The following is a 6,000-nucleotide window of genomic DNA, read 5'->3' as shown; positions in this document are numbered from 1 at the left end:
CAAGTTCCTCTGGGGCACACTCTGTATGTAGAGACCTGGCCTGATGTTGTGTGAGGTGCCCTGGATGTTGCAGGTATTTAGAGTGCCTAAAGCAAGGTCCCTTTCAGATTCGTGACGCCAGTGCCTGTAACGGTGGCACACCGGTTTCCAGTAGCAATAAGTGAGGTACACAGGTGGTATAGTGAACCAAACGTTGCTTTACTTATAACAGTCCAACTTTGTACAACAAGATGGTAATGCAGTCCCTTATATCATAAGCTTCACAAGCAGGCTCAATTCAAATACTGGCAGGTATAATTCTGTGCAAGATACTCAGAGGGTAATCAACAAGACACTCAGAATCAGGTTGTACGTTCTCCTCAGAAATAGTGTATGCTGTTCTTTAGAACTCCTGTCTGGTTTCTATCCCAAGGCCCAGATGCCTAAATGCTGGCTTTAATCCTTGGTAAATATATCTTCCTCCCGTATTGATTCTTGCTCTTACTTTGTAGTTCCTCTGCCCATTAGCTTACTTATCTTAGCTGGTTGCACTGTCTCTGCTTGGCTTGAGGGTAACTGCAGGTTTCTCCCAGGAGGTCCCGTCCTACTACTGGGGTATCTCGACTGAGCTAATCCTTGCCTCAGGAGCTTCAGGTAGACTAAGTGACTCCTCTAGTCCCCTGGAATGCACTAACACTCCCCTGTCTGGACCTAGCTATATATATCTAGGGCTCTCTAGCTCTCTCTAGTGTCTGGAATGTCTAATTACACCCAACTAGGCCTGACAAGCATATAACAGGGAAATACAACACATGACAGTGAATGCAATGAACACATTAACCCTTGTGTAGTGCCCACCTTTACCTAGTGGGACACTACATACCCCCACGCTATGACGTTGCCCGTCCTCGGCGCAACATGGAGGGTCCGCCCATCTGGAAACGGCAGCCTGAAAGACAAAGGAAGAACATGCATACACAACAATCACCACAATAACAATATAAGACAATGACGAACAGTGTCACTGAGAGGTGTGGTGAAAAGGGGCGTCGTTATCTTCTTTCAGGATAATGTAAGGGAACAGGGGCGCTGACCTGGTGCAGCGTATCAACAAACCAGGATAGTCCATTATAAACTTTAAATGTAAACAGTCCACAAAAACGCAAACAACCAAAAGTCCTTGGAGGCTCACAGGATCACATGAGTCCGTACCCAAGCTTGCAAAGGGTTAAACAGGGGTTTCCCGTGAGGGGCTACCTGGGCCCATAATGTAGTCTCCAAACCTCACAGGTGGGTGCCCCCTGGTAGAACGGGTGGACCTCCTTACTGGCAGGGGTTCTTCCTGCCTGAATTCAGGGAGGTCAGAGGAGCCCACCACCTCTGGAACTACTTCAGGATTTCTCTGGGGTAAGACGTCCTGAGGCGGAGGACTAACAGGAGCAGGAGCAGGAACCAGTAAATTCAACCAAGGCGTGAGGGCCCAGTGGAGCGGCTCTTCATCATGGATCAAGTTCTCCACAGCCTGCATAGGGTCCATAGGTGGAGCCGGCAACTCTTCTTCAGAAGGCTCAGGCTCCATATCCTCTGCCGCTGGTTTTCCTTTTATACAAGGCTTGAGACGGTTCCTGTGAACGATTTGGGAACCTTTTCCTTCTCTGGAGACTTGGTAAATGTGGGCTGCAGCATTGGGTATGGCAGTGATAACATAGGGAATCCTTTCCCATTTACTGTCCAACTTGCTGGTCCGGTGGTTGTTTTTCAACCACACCTTGTCTCCAAGAGCCAGGGGTTCCGCATGGGCAGTCTGGTCATAGTCTTTTTGCTGCTTTTCTCGAACAATTTCCATACGTTCCTGGACAATCTCCTTAGCATTGAGGAGACGCCTTTGGTGTTCCACTACCCAATCAGTCCTGGGCAGTGGGTTGATCACATCCGGCACTTGTACCCCTAGGGAGTGATCCGCAGGTAATCTCCCTTGTCGCCCAAACATCAGATAGAACGGGGTGTAACCGGTGGAACAATGGATGGTGTTGTTATAGGTGTACATGAGCTGTGGCAACAGAGTAGGCCAATCACCCCTCGTCTCAGGGGGTACTGCTCTCAGCATTTCAATGAGAGTCTTATTCATTTTTTCACAGAGTCCGTTACCTTGCGGATGATAGGCGGTGGTCCGGACTTTCTGGCAGTCTCATGGAACAGCTGCGACTCAAACGCAGACCCTTGGTCGGTGAGGATCCTTTCTGGGCAGCCGTAGGGCAGCAGAAAATGCTTCCAGAACGCCTCCGCTGTAGTCTTAGCTGTCAGGTCTTTCACAGGCACTGCTACGACAAACTTGGTGAAGTGATCAATTATAGTCATGGCATACGTATACCCAGAGCGGCTCGGCTCCAACTTCACATGATCAATAGCGACAAGTTCTAAAGGAGCTGTACTTACAAAAGGATGGAGAGGCGCCCTCTGGTCACGGCGCTCAGTTCGCCCCACAGCACAGGCAGTGCATTCTCGGCACCATTTCTCGATATCTTCTCTCATCCCAATCCAATAGAATCTTCTACGTATGGTGGCCTCAGTCTTTTGCACACCGAAGTGTCCGGACTGGTTGTGATACATATCCAGTACCAGGCTGGCATCCCGACGTGGCAGGAGAATTTGGTAAACTCTATCACAGGACACTGGATCCAGACTCCTTCTGAGCAACAGGCCTCTTTGAAGGAATAGTTGGTGGCGATGTCTCCACAGTCTCACTAGTTCTGGGTCTGCACTCTTCCTGCGGATTCTCTCAGGGATTTTCCCACTGGTAAGGAAGTCGAGCAGTTCACCGAGGACTCTACTTTCGGACTGCCGCGGCCACCATGTCGGCCAGATCTGGACAGTACACCAGCCTTTGGAGCCACTTGAACGTTTTGTCGCTCCCGAAATGAGCTCCCTTTTCATGAGCTTCACTGGCGGCCTCCGATCCCAACGACATGGGAATGACAATTTGTTGTACTGCAGCTCTGACTGTAAGTATATGATCCGGCACAGGAGGTCCTGAGTAATTGTCAGCTTGTCCCACTGCCTTAACAACTTCTGACCCTCTGGGGTCAGGAGGGCTCGTTCTTCTGGCCGAGGCCAGATCTTGCTCCGAACCCATACTTTCACCTTCCACAAATCCCGGCAGCTATCCTGGACTCTCTCCCAATCAGTCAACGTTTTCCCCAGCACCAGCGTCATTCCAGACGCCACCTCACTTGAATGTGCCACATCCGGGAACAGAGGTAAGCGACCAAGGTCAGGAGTTTCAGTATCCTCTAACTCCTCATCGGCTCTCTGAGTCGACTGTCCTACTGGAACGAGAGAGAGTGCATCGGCGTTGCCGTTCTCCCTACCGGACCGGTACTTGATGCGGTATTGGTACTTAGAGAGGCGGGCCAACCATATTTGCTCGAGTGTGCCGAGCTTGGCATTCTCCAGGTGTGCCAACGGGTTGTGGTCCGTCATCACGGTCACTTCTGCACCAGTCAGGTATTCTGCAAACCTTTCGGTCATGGCCCACACCAGTGCTAGTAGTTCCAGTTTAAAGGAGCTATAATTATCAGGGTTGCGTTCTGACTCTCTTAGGGACCGGCTCCCATTGGCGATGACTCTCTCCCGTCCATCCTGGACTTGGGACAAGATGGCCCCCAGACCATGTAGGCTTCCATCAGTATACAGCAGGAATGGGGTATCAAACCGTGCGTAAGCCAGAATCGGGGCATTGGTCAGCGCCTCTTTCACCGCTTCAAAGGCCTCTTGTTGCCGGGGCCCCCAGTTGACGGGGCATTTCTCTGGGCCCCCAGCCGTGCCTTTTAGCAACTCGTTTAACGGGCCCACCAGATGAGCGAATTTGGGTATAAACCTCCTGTAGTAGCCGGCCAGTCCCAAGAACGCCCGTACCTCCCGTAGCATACTTGGCCGGGGCCACTTCTGAATAGCCTCCACCTTGATGAGCGCCGGTTTTACCCCCTCCTGGGTGACCACATGTCCTAAGTACTCTATCTGCTGTCGGAACAGCTGGCATTTCTTTGACTTGATCTTGAGCCCATGGTCTCGTAACCGTCCCAAGACTTGTCGCAGCTTCTGGAGGTGATCTTCAAAGGATGCCCCGAACACTACTATGTCATCCAGGTATATCAATACTAATTCGAAGTTGAGGTCCCCCAGACAGTGTTCCATCAATCGCTTGAATGTCCCCGAAGCATTGGAGAGGCCGAAGGGCATCCGGTTGAACTCGTAGCGTCCCATAGGCAGAATGAAGGCCGTCTTGGCTTTGTCCTTCTTGGCCACCGGCACCTGCCAGTACCCACTAGCCAAGTCAAGAGTTGAGAAGAACTTAGCTTGGCTTAGGGCTGATAATGACTCTTCAATCCGCGGAAGGGGGTAGGCATCCCGGACGGTCTGAGCATTCAGCTTCCGATAATCCACGCTGAACCGAAGACTCCCGTCTTTCTTCCGCACCAAGACTACCGGAGCAGCCCACTGACTTTGACTTTCCTGGATCACCTGGTTCTCCAACATGCTGGCCACCATATCTTTCACCTCGTTATACATCTTAGGTGGGATCTGCCGGTAGCGTTCCCTGATCGGCGCAGCATCGCCCTTTGGGATTTCATGTTCAATGGCAGTAGCACACCCAAAGTCCTCATCATGTCTTGAGAAGGCCTCCTGAAATTCCCAGAGGGTGTCTTCCAGCAGCTTTTGTTCCCCCAGGGTCAGGGTTCTGCAGTCCACCCCCATACAGGCCATGATCACTCGACCGTTCCACTCCGCTGTCAGGGTTTCCCTTGAATGGACCTCCACAGCATAGGTCCAGGCTTATCTTCTATCTGGCTGCAGCATAAAGCCCCTTCATCGAGCGATACCCCCTTCGGACACATAAACTTTGGCCAGCAGGGTGTTTGCAGAGACGGTTAACTCGCAGTCCTCAACATTATAGCAGCGTACAGGCACACATCCGTCTTTCACAATGGCAAGGGCTCGGGCTACCAGTGGGCGAATCTGCGTTTCTTCTTGATAAGCGGGCTCGATCAGGACCTCCAGTCCATTCAGTCGTCGTCCAGCCCCCACTGGCAGCATCAATATTCGCTCCTGTCGAGGTGGGATCTTCAACGGAGTCCTCCGTAGCACCCTCACGTCTCCAATGGCCCGTCCGGACAGGTTACTCTTTTGCAGGCTACAGCTCCTCATCATTTGTTGTAAGACCTTCTGGGTAGGCCGGTGTGTGGTGGCCCGTTGCCAGTACTTCGGCTCTTCCTTGGCATAGAGTTGATGATCTAGGTCTCTCAGCATATTCATGCCCAGGGTCACGTCCATTCCTTTCCGGGACGAATGGTCCACCAGCACGAACCCTTTCATGCCGATGTCTTTCCCAAACAGTCGGACCCGCATCCAGACTATCCCTCGAACATTCATCTCTCTATTATCGGCAGCTGTCAGCCTGATGACGCTCCCATCTTCGGGCTCCATCATATGCCTGAAGTGCCTCTCAAAGAACTCCAAAGGCATTAGAGTGCACTCTGACCCTGTATCAACTAGGCAGCTAACCTTTCGGCCTTCCAGCTCGGCTTCTAATACGGGGCTGCTGGCATACAGATCACGTTCTTCACGCAGAGGGCTTAACTTCTGGTGTACCGCCGCAGGACGCCCAGCTACTGCAGCGGTCGGAAGTTTAACGTCGGCTCTGACGCTACCTGTTCTGGGCACTCTCTGGCCATATGGCCGTATTTTCAGCAAACCCAACAGAGGGGCCCTCTTCTGCCTGGCCCCCTCACCGGGGTTGTTCCGGGTGGAGTGACACGAGGTGCGGGGACAGTTTCCGGAGGCCGGGACGGTTCTACCTTTATCTGGGACACTTCCAGCCAAAGCTCTTTCAATTCCGCCCGCAGGGCCTGGACCACATCCTTTAAGGACTCAGATTCTTCAGATCCCGGCCGGTCCCTTGTAACATGCGCGCTATTCACCACTCTCGCTGCCACAGGTATGGGCTCTTCCTCCCTCTCTACG

The sequence above is a fragment of the Bufo bufo genome, chromosome 9 (assembly GCF_905171765.1).
Source record: "Bufo bufo chromosome 9, aBufBuf1.1, whole genome shotgun sequence".
In the NCBI taxonomy this organism is placed as follows: domain Eukaryota; kingdom Metazoa; phylum Chordata; class Amphibia; order Anura; family Bufonidae; genus Bufo; species Bufo bufo.
The sequence above is the reverse complement of the archived record's forward strand: the minus strand, read 5'-3'. Positions refer to the sequence as shown.